The 14,811-nt window shown below is 49.2% G+C and overlaps 1 protein-coding gene across 2 annotated transcripts in view; it reads right to left on the bottom strand.

Moving 5' to 3' along the window:
- The window catches only part of DNAH6 (dynein axonemal heavy chain 6), a 1,211,389-nt gene that overhangs the window by 767,388 nt on the left and 429,190 nt on the right, over positions 1-14,811 (bottom strand). The gene's annotated exons all lie outside the window — the stretch shown is intronic.

Consider the following 14,811-nt stretch of genomic DNA (forward strand, 5'->3'; position numbering starts at 1 on the left):
GGAGAACTACGCGGTACCGGTGAGGCCTAGTGGAGGTGGGATACTGGTGACCGCGACTGGTTACCTGCGGGGCCCCACGTGGTGAGGCGATACGGGGCAGCCCGATGCGCTGAAGGAGACGGAGTGCATGCGCCTGGGGCTCTGAAATTGAGCTCTGTGCTGTTTGGGCCTGGCGCTGAACCCCCAGGGGCTGGGGAGTGAAGCGACGGTGGGTGAGGAAGAGAGTGGTGCGGCCCTGTGGGGAAAGGTGGCGTAGAGTGGCTGGTGCATGGCTGGTGGTGGAGAACACGTGCTGAGGGCCCTGGCACTGGGCTCTGCGCTGCTTGGGCCTGGAGTAGGGCCCTTGGGGGCGGAGGCCCCTCAAACTGTCGAGACTTGAGTCCAAGCGCTATTGCTGGCCTACAACGTAAGGAGGGGACTCGCTTGTGACCGGCGAAGTTCACATTTGGAGATGGTACTGGAGGGGATTTTGATGCGCCACGGTCCTGGATGCCTGGCTGGCGCAGCAAGTTGAGATCAGATTGCGAAAAACCAAGCAATGGAGGCAAGTTTATATGCCCAAGGCATTTTCATCCTTGGTTGGCGATTGTTGTGCTAATACAGCAGATATATACCTTTTTGTGCCCTAGCGCCTCCTGACTGGTGTAAACTAAACACAAAATGGGCAAAACAGATGAGAACCAGGCCAAGCTGCAGTTCGACGGCGCAAAACGAGCAGTCCCACAAGAGATGGAGCGGAGTTAGGGCCAGACAAGGGTCTCGATGTAGCCTCAGGTAAGGAACAAGACTTACGTCAAATTTTGGTGGCAATGCAACATAGCTTAACCCAGATAGATGGCAAGATAGACTCACTCTCATACCGCATAGATAGAATGTCAGAACACCTTGACAAACACACAGAGTGTCTGGATCAATCAGATAGGAGGGTATCTGAGGTGGAGGATGGTCAGACAGAGCTAGCTACCAGCCAAGTAAAACTAAACAAAGAATTAAGCTCCTTATGCCTCAAGGTAGACGACCTAGAAGCCCGTTCCGGGAGAAATAACCTACGTATAGTGGGAATCGCAGAGTCCGCTGCGATTGACAATATGGAGGGCTGCATTGAACAGTTACTGGTGCAACTATTGAGGAGAGTTACTTTTTCTGACCTGTTTGTCTTAGAGCGAGCGCACCGATCCTTGGCGGCCTGCCCGCCTCTGGGGGCCTCTCCTCGTCCTATTATAGCAAAGCTGTTGAACTATAGAGATTGCGATGCTGCCTTGCGCCGTGCCAGGGAAACTGAAAACTTTGCAATATGAAGGAATGACAGTCTCGCTGCACCCAGACTTCACGATACAGGCGCAGGAGGCGAGGAGATAGTTTATTGCGGGAAGAAACAACTAAAAAACTGAATGCTGAACTAAATTAAGAGCAGAAGTGGACGGAAGCCCAATATTTTTCACGGACCACAAAAAACTGGATCAGTTTGTGAAACGCAGAGTGGCAGGTAAAGGGAGCAGCGGTGTCGACGATGCAGATTCCTAGCCAACTGGAGATGGGCTATTGGTCGTGAGTTTACAACCCTGGAAAAGTGCCTGAGCCACTAATATAGTGGGAACACTGTGATTAACCCTTAATCACTGACTGCACTTTAGAGACTGAAACTGTCAAATTTGGTATAGTGCAGCAGAGGGGAAGATATATGAGGATTGTGTGTTTATTATTAGATTTACATGCAATATATACATTAGGAGTGGTTTGTTTGTAACAATGTATAGGTGGCCGGCACATCAGTGGAATGTGACGTGGCCGGGTAACATCCGTCTACGTGTGTGCACCACCTATAGTTATCATAGGGATAGATTACGTTGGGGAGGGTGGGGGATGTTTCTTGAGGGAATAATCAGATGGGCAGGTTGGGGTATTGCCTGTTGTGGGTGGGGGGTGGGACCTCAGGGGGATGTTGAGGAATTGTTGTTTACATTAATATCTATGCTTAGAGGAGTACGATTGCAGATACTGGACGAAGGGAGGGAGGACACAGTGTTGAAGTCCTACTATAGCGGATGACCCAAACTCACTTATATCCAGATACACATAAGAGCTCTAGGAAGATGAGACTAGTTACCTGGAACGTGCAAAGTCTCAATGATGCCCAAACGACTCGTAAGTTAGTGGCATACTTACATCGACATAGAGAAACATTGCTATTTTACAAGAGACACACATGGCTCCAGATAGCCCTATGCTCACTCCTAGGAGGATGCAGGGTCAGTTTCTGGTGGCTGGTTTCACCTCACACTCCCGAGGGGTACTGATTTGGGACTCAAGGACTTCTGATATCAGCCTCCGGGAGGTGGCAGCGGACCCAGGGGGACGGTATGTGGTGGCACACTTAGCAGGAGTGCATTGCCATTTTTACTGATAGGCATATATGGTCCGAATTATGATGACCCACAGTTCTACCGCGATCTGGAAGTTAGAGCCAACTCCTGGGGAGGTCTTCCGCAGCTATGGTGTGGAGACTTTAATTGCACACTGAACCCTACATTAGACAGGTCGGGAGGTGTGGCCCACAGACCAGCAGCAGCGGCGAAGACGATACTAGACTTAGCTACTAGGCTGGGGTTGGTAGACATCTGGAGAGATAGGCATCCAGAGGGAGGCGGCTATACTCATTACACAGCTGGGCACAACTTTTATACACGTATAGATCTGTGGCTGGTTTCCCGTAGTTTGCTTGGCAGATTGCTATCTGAAGCCCCTTGACCTAGAACGTACTCGGACCACTCCCCGGTACAACTACTGGTGACTTTGAGCGCAATACCGACCCCGCTGTTCTCATGGAGGTTTCCACCATTCTCACTATTTAACTCGGCCTTCAGGGATGAACTGGCCACAGCGATCAAATACTTTTTTCAGATTAACAAAGGTTCAGTGGCCAAGGTGGACATAGTATGGGAGACGTTTAAGGTGTATATCCGTGGGATCACTATAGCTAAGTATGCAGGGGTTCTAAGGGGGTGTTTACAGTTGTTGGAGCGAGAGTTATCACAACTAGAACAGGACCACTAGGTCACTGCAGATGTACACATATTAGGACACATCCACGCTAAGTTGCAAGAGTTTCAAGAGACAGCCCTTGCGGAAATTCAACCACTGGGGAAATATGCGACCGCTCGAATATATGGAGAGGGTGATAGACCTGGCTCGGTCCTAGCGATTCTGGTCCATCTCCATTGGGACAAAAACGCAATTATAGCAATAAAGGCAGAGGATGGAGGCGAGATTAGGGACTCCAAACTCATAGCGGCCAGATTTTGTGAATACTATCAATCCTTATATACCTCCAGGGTAGACCCGGACCCCGAGGCACTGATGGAGGCAATGATAATCACTTTGCTTAAGCCAAGGGAAACCCCCAGAGCAATGCTCATCCTACCGTCCACTACTAAACGTAGATGTTAAAATCTATGCTGAAATTTTGGCGGATCGCTTGGCCAGGGTGCTACTGCACTTGATCAAGCCGGAACAGGCGGGGTTCGTCCCGTGCCATAACCGGACTATGAATCTCCGCACCCTGTTTGGTACAATACAGAAAATCAACCCAGAACTAGAGGCGGTAGCATTTTTTTTAGATGCCAAGAAGGCGTTTGATTCGGAGGAGTGGGGTTTCATGAGTGCCGTCTTGCGGCGGTTCGGGTGTAGGTGACATTTTTTGGGACCTGGTTTCCACATTGTATGGGGAACCGCTAGCCAGAGTTCGCATAAATGGAATGGTGACAGAGGCTTTTAAGATCACTAGAGGCACTAGACAGGGATGCCCGCTTTCCCCCTTGTTATACGCGCTGGTGGCGGAGCCCAAGGCATGTGCCCTGAGAAAGTATCATGGACATCGAGCCTTTGTTTTCAAAATTATACCCTTGTGCTATCTACGTATGCGGACAACACCTTATTATATATTGAAGATCTGCAGCGAAATGTTGCCCCAGTCCTCCGTGAAATTATTAGATATGGTGCACTGTCCGGGCTGAAGGTCAACTGGGGCAAGTCCATAATGTTCCCCCTGACCTCGGTAACAACACAGGTGGATGTGGATTTCCCTCTTGAGTGGGAGATGGAGTCAGTGAGATATCTAGGGATTAAGGTACACACAGACCCTAAGAAAGTAGTAGCTGATAACTTTGATGCTGCGCTTAAGAGACTGACAGGGAATGTGGAGAGGTGGATCAGGCTTCTATTATCTTTGGTCAGGCGTATAGCAACTATGAAAATGGTGGTGCTGCCGCAATTTTTGTTCCTATTTCAGAACATCCCGATAGTAATACCAAGAACCTATTTTAAGACATTGAGAACATTGCTTACTAGATTAGCTTGGGCGGGTAAGCAACCACGAGTGAAGTGGCGCACCCTGACTCTTCCACATGAGTTGGGAGGTCTTGGGCCCTGGATCTGGAGGCCTACAGTGTGGTGGCGCTCATTGCGGTGGCACAGGCTTGGATTCATGGGACTGGCGACATCCCGTACCTAAAAAGAGAAAGAGTTGGCTTCACCGGTCCCCTTGCAGAGCAGATTGTTTCACACCCTGAATAGATGCTATAAGGAATTTGCTTCCCTGAACTCGGTTACCCGTGCCTGGCATGGACTTTTGCACAGACAGGGATTGGTCCTACTATATTCCCCGCATATGCCATTGGACTGGTGCGCCTGGTTTGTGCTTTGGCATGATCGAAAGTTAGTACAGGCTATGAATGAGCTGGGCATTAGCACTATGGGGGATTTATTCGAGGAAGGCATTATGAAAAGGTGGGACTTGTTGGAGAGCCGGGTTGCCGATCCTACCTCTCTACTCTGGTATCAGTATCAGAGTAAGGCATGCATTGGCAGCGCTATTAGGAGATGATATGCGAGAGCCCCCAGACGTATAGGCTCTCCCAGTAGTGATATTAAATGACCAACCTCGGCGTCTAGTCTCCTGTCTATATGCAAATATTTAGAAGTCACAAGTCCACGAGCTATCGAATGCACGTCTGGAGTGGCAGAGAGAGTTGGGGGTTCAGATGACAGATGAACAGTGGCACTACTGCTGTACTAGCACGTGTACAATTTCCTTGAATGGCAGACATCGTCTTATACATTTTAAGTATTTAAATAGAGTATACTACACCCCCCTTAGGCTCCATAGATACGGATTAAGAGAAAACGCGAATAGTCCTAGGTGTGGGAGGGAGCGGGCTGGATTTCTGCACATGTCTCGGGCCTGTGATGGAGTGAGGTGCTTCTGGAGCGCGGTGATTTGTGAAATGGAATCCATAGTGGAAAAGCAGCTTGACTGTGAACCAATCTTGGCACTCTTGGGGTGGGATAGGCATCTGCCAATAAAATTTCGAAAATTAATAGCTATCGGACTCCTGCTGGCTAAAAGACGCATTGCTATGAGGTGGGACCGAGGTCCAGTTCCGACAGTGGAGGACTGGCACAGAGACATGGTGTACTGTAATACGCAAACAGACAACTAAAGTGAACTGGTCCCCCCAACCAAAAGACCTGCGAAACACTGGGATATTTATAAGCAATATCTGATTGGTAAAGAAACTGGAGAGCCAGAAGCGGGGGATCCTGCGTGATATGTTGAGAATGGACTGTGAATTATACAAATGAGGGTGGGATCCTTTAGTATAGTTCATGGATGGATGTCTCCAGATTGGATTGGGGAGGTCAACGTTCCTTGTCTTATACTGTGGTATTATTTGACAACATATATTGTATGTGGCTGCAATTACATGATTATATGTGAAACTAATAAAAGCATAAAGTAAAAAAAAAAAACTCTGAATATAGGCATGTTTGGTTTCAAACATGTTGGAATCATACCCCAAAGCTTTTGCAAGCATTGGTTGTATGATTCGATGCACTCTGGGGGCTTCTTAGAGGACCCTCAGTATTGCCATTTCAGCCTTCTGAGGTTTTCCAGGCAGCCCCCACTTCTGTCACCTCACAGACCGGTTTCTGCTCTCCTGTTGCTTGAAAAACTCGAGCCCAGGAAGGCAGAACAAAGGATTTCTTTTGGGAGAGGGGTGTTACACCCGCTCCCTTTGGAAATAGGTGTTACAGGTTTGGGAGGGATAGCCTCCCCAAGCCACTGGAAATGCTTTGATGGGCACATTTGGTACCCTCCTTGCATAAACCAGTCTACACTGGTTCAGGGATCCCCAGTTCCTGCTCTGGCATGAAACTGGACAAAGGAAAGGGGAATGACCACTCCCCTGTACATCACCACCCCAGGGGTGGTGCTCAGAGCTCCTCCAGAGGGTCCCTGGGTTTTGCCATCTTGGATTCTGAGTTGGCAGGGAACTCTGGAAGCATCTGAGTGGCCAATGCCAGCAGGTGAATTCAGAGCCCTCCCCTGATAGGTGCTTACCTGTTTAGGTGACCAATCCCCCTTTAAAGGCTATTTAGGGTCTCTCCTGTGGGTGGTTCTTCAAATTCAGATTGCAAGACTCCAGCAGGAATCCTCTGCATCCTCCACTTCAACTTCAAACGAAGAAACTGCATCTGGACCCTCCAGGAACTCTACAAACTGCAACAAAGAAGCAAGACGCCTTCTGCAACACTGTATCTTCAGCTCCTGCCAGCAAATGTTTGCCGGTCATGCATCCTCTGAGTACAGCCAGTCTTCAGCCTGCACCAGAAGAGCGAAGGAATCTCCCTTGGGGTGAAGGAGTCACTCCCCTGCTTCAGCAGGCACCTACTGCAACGACGACCGGCAGCATGGATCTGCTCTCCTGCTGAGCTGCGTGGACCCTGTTTCACGGGCTGTGGACTGAAGTGGTCCCGACGGACCTGATGTCCTACTGTTCAACTTTGGTGGAGGTAAGAGCTTGCCTCCCCACGCAAGACAGTACCCCTGTGCACTGCGTGTTTTGCAGTTGCCAAGGCTTGTTGGTATCCTTCCACAAAGTTCTTCATGCATCTTGCAGCTCCGGCCCCCCGCACTCTATCCTGCAAAGCACATCATCGTGAGTGGTTCTCCGGCGGCGTGGGAGCCTTTGTCATAGTGCTGCGTGGGCCTCCTTATGCACCTTCTTTGTCCCCATGTTGTGGAACTCCTGTGCACACTGCCTGGTCTTTTGTGGGCTCTCTGAGTTGCTGAAAGCCCACTCTGAATCCCAATCCTGGGTAGAGTCCACCAGGTAATTCCTGGTTCCAGGCAGCACCATTTTCCGCTAACCGCGAGCTTTGTGTGTGCTAAGACTTGTTGGTGGACTCCAGCGAGTGGTGCCCCCTGAACCCCACTAGTCTCTTGGTGTGCTGGATGCCTAGGTTAGTCCAGTCTGCCACTACCAAACATGTTTCTGACCCCCCTTGATGTGAGAGCACGCGCTCTCAGAGGTCAGAAACAATAACTGCTCCAAAGAGGGGTGTTACCACCCACTCCAGCAGGATGGCTAAAAGATCTGCATACCAAGGCCATGATCTTCAAAGACCCTGCCACCTTTGGTATGCACACCCACCCAGCTTCTCCAGTCTTGGGTGTGCCCACCTCCTGCCCTGAGGCCCATCTTGCACAAGGACAAGCAAGAAAATTAGCTACTTTGTAGTCGTATACCACCTCTCGGCTAACCACACTCCTAAGGTAGGCTACCCAAGGTGGACACTCGAACATGGGAAGTAGGCCTTCTGGGATAGGGACATGCCCGCTCCCCACAAGAAGTGATCATAATAGGGTGTAGGCACACCCAAGGTTAAGTAGCCCATTGACTACTGTAGGAAGCTGGCTCTTTAAATACTATACCAAAATGAGGTGTAGTGTGCACATAGTCCAAGGGTTCCCCAGAGGCTTATCAGAGGCTAAAGTAGATAAGACTAACACTCTCTTTTGTGGTAGTGTGGTTGAGCAGTTAGGCTTATCAGAGGGTAGTCCAAATAATGTATTGTATACACACAGTCAAGAAATGAGGTACACACTCAATGACTAACTCCCGGCCAATTGGTTTTATATAGCAAACATATATTTTGTTACTTTATTACTAGATCCAAAAGGTCTTTGTTGCAGGTAAGTACAGTTGTAAGTAAGTATCAAACATATGTATCAAATGTACTTTGTTTGGGTTTTGCAGATAAACCAGTTTACAAGTAACACTTCCATTTTAAAAAGTTGATACTGTAATTGTTCATAGGAATCAATAGAGTCCTAGGGGAGGAAAAGTGTTAACACATTTAACAAATAAGTGCTCGACTTATGGGCCCAGTCTTCGGTAATTAGAATGTTCACAGGTCAAAGTTCAGGTTGACACCAAAAGTTCACAACCAGCAACATGGGGCCGGCTGGGTGCAGAGGTCAAAGTTAGTGTTGGGTTTTTAATGGAATCCTATGAGGACTGGGGCTGCTCAGTAGAAAACAGATTGCAGGTAAGTACTTGCGATTCCAGGACACAGGCCTTAGTGGGGTTTAGGTCAGAACTGGAGGGGGGGACACAGGTTAGCACCAAATACACACCCTCAGCGGCACAGGGGCAGCCGGGTGCAGACACAGAGCTGGGTGCCCAACGCTTTTCAATGGGGGGGGGACCGCGGGGTCACAAAAGATGCTGCAGGCTGGATCCAGAGGGTTGTTCCGGAAAACCAAAGGCTGGAGAAGTAGGTGAGATGCCTGCTGGACGCTGCTGGACTGTCAGTTGGCTTCCCCAAGGCCAGGGACTGTCGGAGCAGGGGTACCTATGGGCATCAGGAATCTTCGTCGGATCCGGTCGCAGTCAGGCTGCAGGGGACGTTGTGCTGGCCAGGAGGGGTCAACCCAGGGTGAACTGAAGGTTGGAATCGCCTGGGGACTTTTTCTGGTCTGGTGAGTCACCTGGACTCAGGCCGTGGGTGTCAGGTGCAGAGTGGGCAGGGCTTGAGGATCCGGGGCTGTCTTGGAGTCCTGTTTGGAGGTTTCTTCTGGACAGGGCTGCTGTCCTCTGGAGTTCTTAGCTCTCTACAGGGCAGGCAGCCCTCTGGGAGTTTGTAGAGGTCTCTGATCCTGCAGGATGCGTCGCCTTTTTGAAGCTGCAGACAGGCTGGGGTAGGCTGAGGCCAAGCCAGCTGTCATCTGGAGTCTTCACTGCTGGGGTCGGATCTGTAGTCCTTCTTTCTTGAGGTCGCCAGGAATCTGGTGGATAAGGTTAAAGAGTGCCCCTAACTACTAGATTTAAGGGTGTTACAGGAGTCAGAGGGTAGTAGCCAATGGCTAATGTCTCTGAGGGTGGCTACACCCTTCCTGTGCCCATTCCCTTTTGGGGGGGGGGTACATTCATATCCCTAATGGTCCCTTTCCTCCACACTAAGATGGAGGATTTTGCATGGAGGGGGGTCACTTCAGCTCTGGACCCCTTAGGGGTGGTCCTAGCTGAAGTGGTCACTCCTCCTTGTTTTACCTAATTTTCCCGCTGGACCTGATGCCAAAAGTGTGGCTTGGTCAGGGCGGGCATCTCCACTAGCTGGGGTGCCCTGGGGCACTGTAACAGGAGGCCTGAGCGTATGAGGCTCACTGACAAATGTTGCAGTTCCTTGGGCAGTGGGGAGGGGGGGGGCAGGGTGAAGCACCTTCACCCAGTGTAAGCTTTGTTCCTCACACCAGAGAGCACAAAGGCTCTCACCCCATGAGGTCAGAAAGTTCTCTGTTAGTGGCAAACTGGCACAGACTGGTCAGCCTTACCCTAAAGGGTTGGGTAAAATACAGGGGGCATTTTACAATAAATCCAACACTGGCATCAGTGTGGGTTTAACATGCTGGGAGGTTTGATACCAAACATCCCAGTCTTCAGTGAAGCCATTGTGGAACTGTAAAGTTCGTAATGACAATCTCCCAGCCCATGTCTTTAATATGGCTAGACTGCATTTACAACGTCTAAGGATGGACTTAGACACTGTAAGGGCATATTACTCTTGCAGATATGCCCTCACCTGAGGTATAGTGCACACTGCCTTAGGGCTGTAAGGCCTGCTAGAGGGGTGACTTGCCTATGCCACTACCAATGCAGCAGTCATCCAGGAGGAGGTCCCCAGGATCCACCGGAGAAGAGTTGGACCAACACCTGAGGTACTGGGCCCCTTGCACCAACCAAGGCTTGTTGAGGCCTGCCCTGGACTCCAACAGCAGAACTGAAGATCTGTCGGCGAGGGACATCAGCATCACAGAGGACAGCCTTCTTAGTCATCTAGTTGCCTTGTTCTGTCTCTCCCTGTGCTGGTCACCCAAATAACTATGTGTGCCTTGACGCAGGAGCACAACTGCTACGGATCCACTGCATCTGGGTGCCCCGACCTGGGTCTATGATTTCCAACAGTGTCCTCTTGCTCTCCGGATGCCCACTGACCAAGCCCCCCTGTTGGGAGCTCCCGGACTTGTCCCTAAGTCCCCCCTTGCATTCATGGCCTCCCTTGTTGCCAAGTGTTTGGTGCGCAGGAACCCGACAGGAGCAACACCACAGCACCAGGAAGCTCCTGGGTAGGTAAACGTGAACTGCAGGTCTTGTCAATAACTTTTCACACCTAGCACAGTACTACTTTCAGGGGACCCCAGAGAGCTAAATGTAAGAACTTCCTTGCGGCCACAGTACTTTGGAACTCCTGCTGTGTAAAAACGCATTCATCTACAAAAAGTGTTACTTACTTCCAAATCGTTCTAAGAACTTCTACAGTTTTTATTATTCTGCACATTTTGTGGTCTTTATAAATAATACAACAAACAATTTTTCAAACCAATTGGTCGAGTTGCTTCTTGAGTGTCTGTCTCATTGACTGTGCGTCCAACAAATCCTTAGCACTAGCCTCTAGTAAGTCTAGCTACTTGCCCATACTACCACAAAAGAGAGCTTTTGGGGTTTGTAAGGAAATGCCTCCTTGGCATGGTTACCCCCTGACTTTTTGCCTTTGCTGATGCTAAGTTTTGATTTGAAAGTGCGCTGAGGCCTGCTAACCAGGCCCCAGCACCAGTGTTCTTTCCCTAACATGTACTTTTGTTTCCACAATTGGCACAGCCTGGCATCCAGGTAAGTCCCTTGTAACTGGTACCCCTGGTACCAAGGGCCCTGATGCCAGGGAAGGTCTCTAAGGGCTGCAGCATATCTCTTGCCACCCTGGGGACCCCTCACTCAGCACAGACACACTGCTTGCCAGCTTGTGTGTGCTGGTGAGGATAAAACGAGTAAGTCGACATGGCACTCCCCTCTGGGTGCCATGCCAACCTCACACTGCCTATGCAGTATAGATAAGTCATCCCTCTAGCAGGCCTTACAGCCCTAAGGCAGGGTGCACTATACCATAGGTGAGGGCACCAGTGCATGAGCACTGTGCCCCTACAGTGTCTAAGCCAAACCTTAGACATTGTAAGTGCAGGGTAGCCATAAGAGTATATGGTCTGGGAGTCTGTCAAACACGAACTCCACAGCACCATAATGGCTACACTGAAAACTGGGAAGTTTGGTATCAAACTTCTCAGCACAATAAATGCACACTGATGCCAGTGTACATTTTATTGTTACATACACCCCAGAGGGCACCTTAGAGGTGCCCCCTGAAACCTTAACCAACTACCCGTGTAGTCGAGACATGTTGCTGGCCACATGGGGAGAGTGCCTTTGTCACTCTGTGGCTAGTAACAAAGCCGGCACTGGGTGGAGATGCTTATCACCTCCCCTTTGCAGGAACTGTAACACCTGGCGGTGAGCCTCAAAGGCTCACCCCCTTTGTTACAGAACCCCAGGGCATTCCAGCTAGTGGAGTTGCCCGCCCCCAGCCCCACTTTTGGCGGCAAGGCCGGAGGAGATAATGAGAAAAACAAGGAGGAGTCACTGGCCAGTCAGAACAGCCCCTAAGGCAACCTGAGCTGAGGTGACTCTGACTTTTAGAAATCCTCCATCTTGCAGATGGAGGATTCCCCCAATAGGGATAGGAATGTGACCCCCTCCCCTTGGGAGGAGGCACAAAGAGGGTGTAGCCACCCTCAGGGCTAGTAGCCATTGGCTACTGCCCTCCCAGACCTAAACACACCCCTAAATTCTGTATTTAGGGGCTCCCCAGAACCTAGGAACTCAGATTCCTGCAACCTAAGAAGAAGAGGACTGCTAAGCTGAAAAACCCTGCAGAGAAGACGGAGACACCAACTGCTTTGGCCCCACCTCTACCGGCCTGTCTCCCTCCCTTCTAAAGACACTGCTCCAGCTACGCTTTCCCCAGGGACCAGCGACCTCTGAATCCTCAGAGGACTGCCCTGCTCTAAAAGGACCAAGAAACTCCCGAGGACAGCGGCCCTGTTCACCCAAGACTGCAACTTTGTTTCCAAAGGAGCAACTTTAAAACAACTGCGTTTCCCGCCGGAAGCGTGAGACTTGATACTATGCACCCGACGCCCCCGGCTCGACTTGTGGAGAACCAACACTTCAGGGAGGACTCCCCGGCGACTGCGAGACCGTGAGTAGCCAGAGTTGTCCCCCCTGAGCCCCCACAGCGACGCCTGCAGAGGGAATCCCGAGGCTCCCCCTGACCGCGACTGCCTGACTCCGAGATCCCGACGCCTGGTAAAGACTCTGCACCCGCCGCCCCAGGACCTGAAAGATCGGAACTCCAGTGCAGGAGTGACCCCCCCAGGAGGCCCTCTCCCTTGCCCAGGTGGTGGCTACCCCGAGGAGCCCCCCCCCTTGCCTGCATCGCTGAAAAGACCCCTTGGTCTCCCATTGATTTCCATTGAAAACCCGACGTGTGTTTGCACACTGCACCCGGCCGCCCCCATGCCGCTGAGGGTGTACTTTCTGTGCTGACTTGTGTCCCCCACGGTGCCCTACAAAACCCCCCTGGTCTGCCCTCCAAAGACGTGGGTACTTACCTGCTTGCAGACTGGAACCGGGGCACCCCCTTCTCCATTGAAGCCTATGCGTTTTGGGCACCACTTTGACCTCTGCACCTGACCGGCCCTGAGCTGCTGGTGTGGTAACTTTGGGGTTGCTCTGAACCCCCAATGGTGGGCTGCCTTGGACCCAAACTTGAACCCCGTAGGTGGTTTACTTACCTGCAAAAACTAACAAACTCTTACTCCCCCTAGGAACTGTGAAAATTGCACTGTCTAGTTTTAAAATAGCTATATGTGATTTATTTGAAAAGTATATATGCTATTGTGATTCTTCAAAGTTCCTAAACTACCTACCTGCAATACCTTTCATTTGAAGTATTACATGTAAAATTTGAACCTGTGGTTCTTAAAATAAACTAAGAAAATATATTTTTCTATACAAAAACCTATTGGCCTGGAATTGTCTTTGAGTGTGTGTTCCTCATTTATTGCTTGTGTGTGTACAACAAATGCTTAACACTACTCCTTTGATAAGCCTACTGCTCGACCACACTACCACAAAATAGAGCATTAGTATTATCTCTTTTTGCCACTATCCTACCTCTAAGGGGAACCCTTGGACTCTGTGCATACTGTTCCTTACTTTGAAATAGTGCATACAGAGCCAACTTCCTACAGGGTTGTCACTTTTACCACTGTAAACCAATAAGAGTCACCCTAGGCCTAGACTATCTGCAGAGGGCCTCCCCTACATTGGGTCAGTGCATAGATAGCCAGCTCCTTACAGTCACCGACTAGGGCTCTGTAGGAGAGGGTTGCAGGGGTTATCCTCTTGAAACTAAGACTGGCAAGATCACTGGGGTTCCCCTTCTCTAAGTTACACAGTGCATCGGGGACTTTCATCCTTACAGCAGTAATGAACTGATAAGAGTAATCTTCTCCTGTCAAGCTAGTCCTTAATTTTGGGTAGTATGTGTGTAAGCAAATTACGTCTTCCCAATGTAATCACTTAAAAGGGTGAATGTAAAAGAAATGATTTGAATAAACTGTTGCACAATAATATCAATTCTATTTTTATTTATGTTTGTGAGTTCATGAATGCATACTGTATCACTAAAGAAAACAATTACTGATATAACATTCCAGTAGTAGGGGAAATCAATAAGATACATAAATTGTCAACAAACTAAGAAGAACAGAACACATCCCTTGCGTGCACTGGCATTCCATAGCAGCCCACTTGTATTTCTAACCACTGGACAGCTAAAAATACAGAAGAATATCACTTGCCACACATTATTTAATATATATTTAACGTGACATTACTTTTACTGTGCTCATTATTGCCATGATAAAATAATAACATTTTCTGCATATTAGTCACTCCTCCTCTATAAAAGTTGAATTCCACAAAGAAATGTATGACAAGCTGTTCGGCATACGGATACGTCCAAAGTCTTGCTGCTATTTTGTGTATTTTGAACTCTTAGGTGGAGCACAGATGTCTCTCAGACTCAGGGTACGAGAGATAGTCTCATGGAGAAACTCTTCATACTTCTAGAAAGGAAAAGGAAGGTGAACGACCTTCCCACGTGCTCCAAATCCAGCAGGCTGAGCACATTCTTTTCTGTATGACATGAGGGACTGTAAACAATTCGTTTCGGTATATCAGCATTCCCCAGCCCAAAGCTACTGTCCGCTATTACAATTTACAATTGAGCCCCACTGACGTGAAATGGGACCAGTTCCAGTTCTACTGCGGCAGTCAAAATAGTTAATAATACCCTTGCCGGTGGTGACTTCGCAATTATATATTCTTTTTCAAAACTCTGGACTAGAGTAGAACTCTCTAGAATAGATCATTCGTAAATACCGACGTCATTTTCACAAACTGTGTCAATATTTAGATAGAAAAAAGCTTACATTGAAAGAAAACGTTGCATACTTGACCTTCAAACCAAAACTATGACATAATTAATATTTAGATGGTTCACACAGTAAAG

This window comes from Pleurodeles waltl, chromosome 1_2, assembly GCF_031143425.1.
Source record: "Pleurodeles waltl isolate 20211129_DDA chromosome 1_2, aPleWal1.hap1.20221129, whole genome shotgun sequence".
In the NCBI taxonomy this organism is placed as follows: Eukaryota; Metazoa; Chordata; class Amphibia; order Caudata; family Salamandridae; genus Pleurodeles; species Pleurodeles waltl.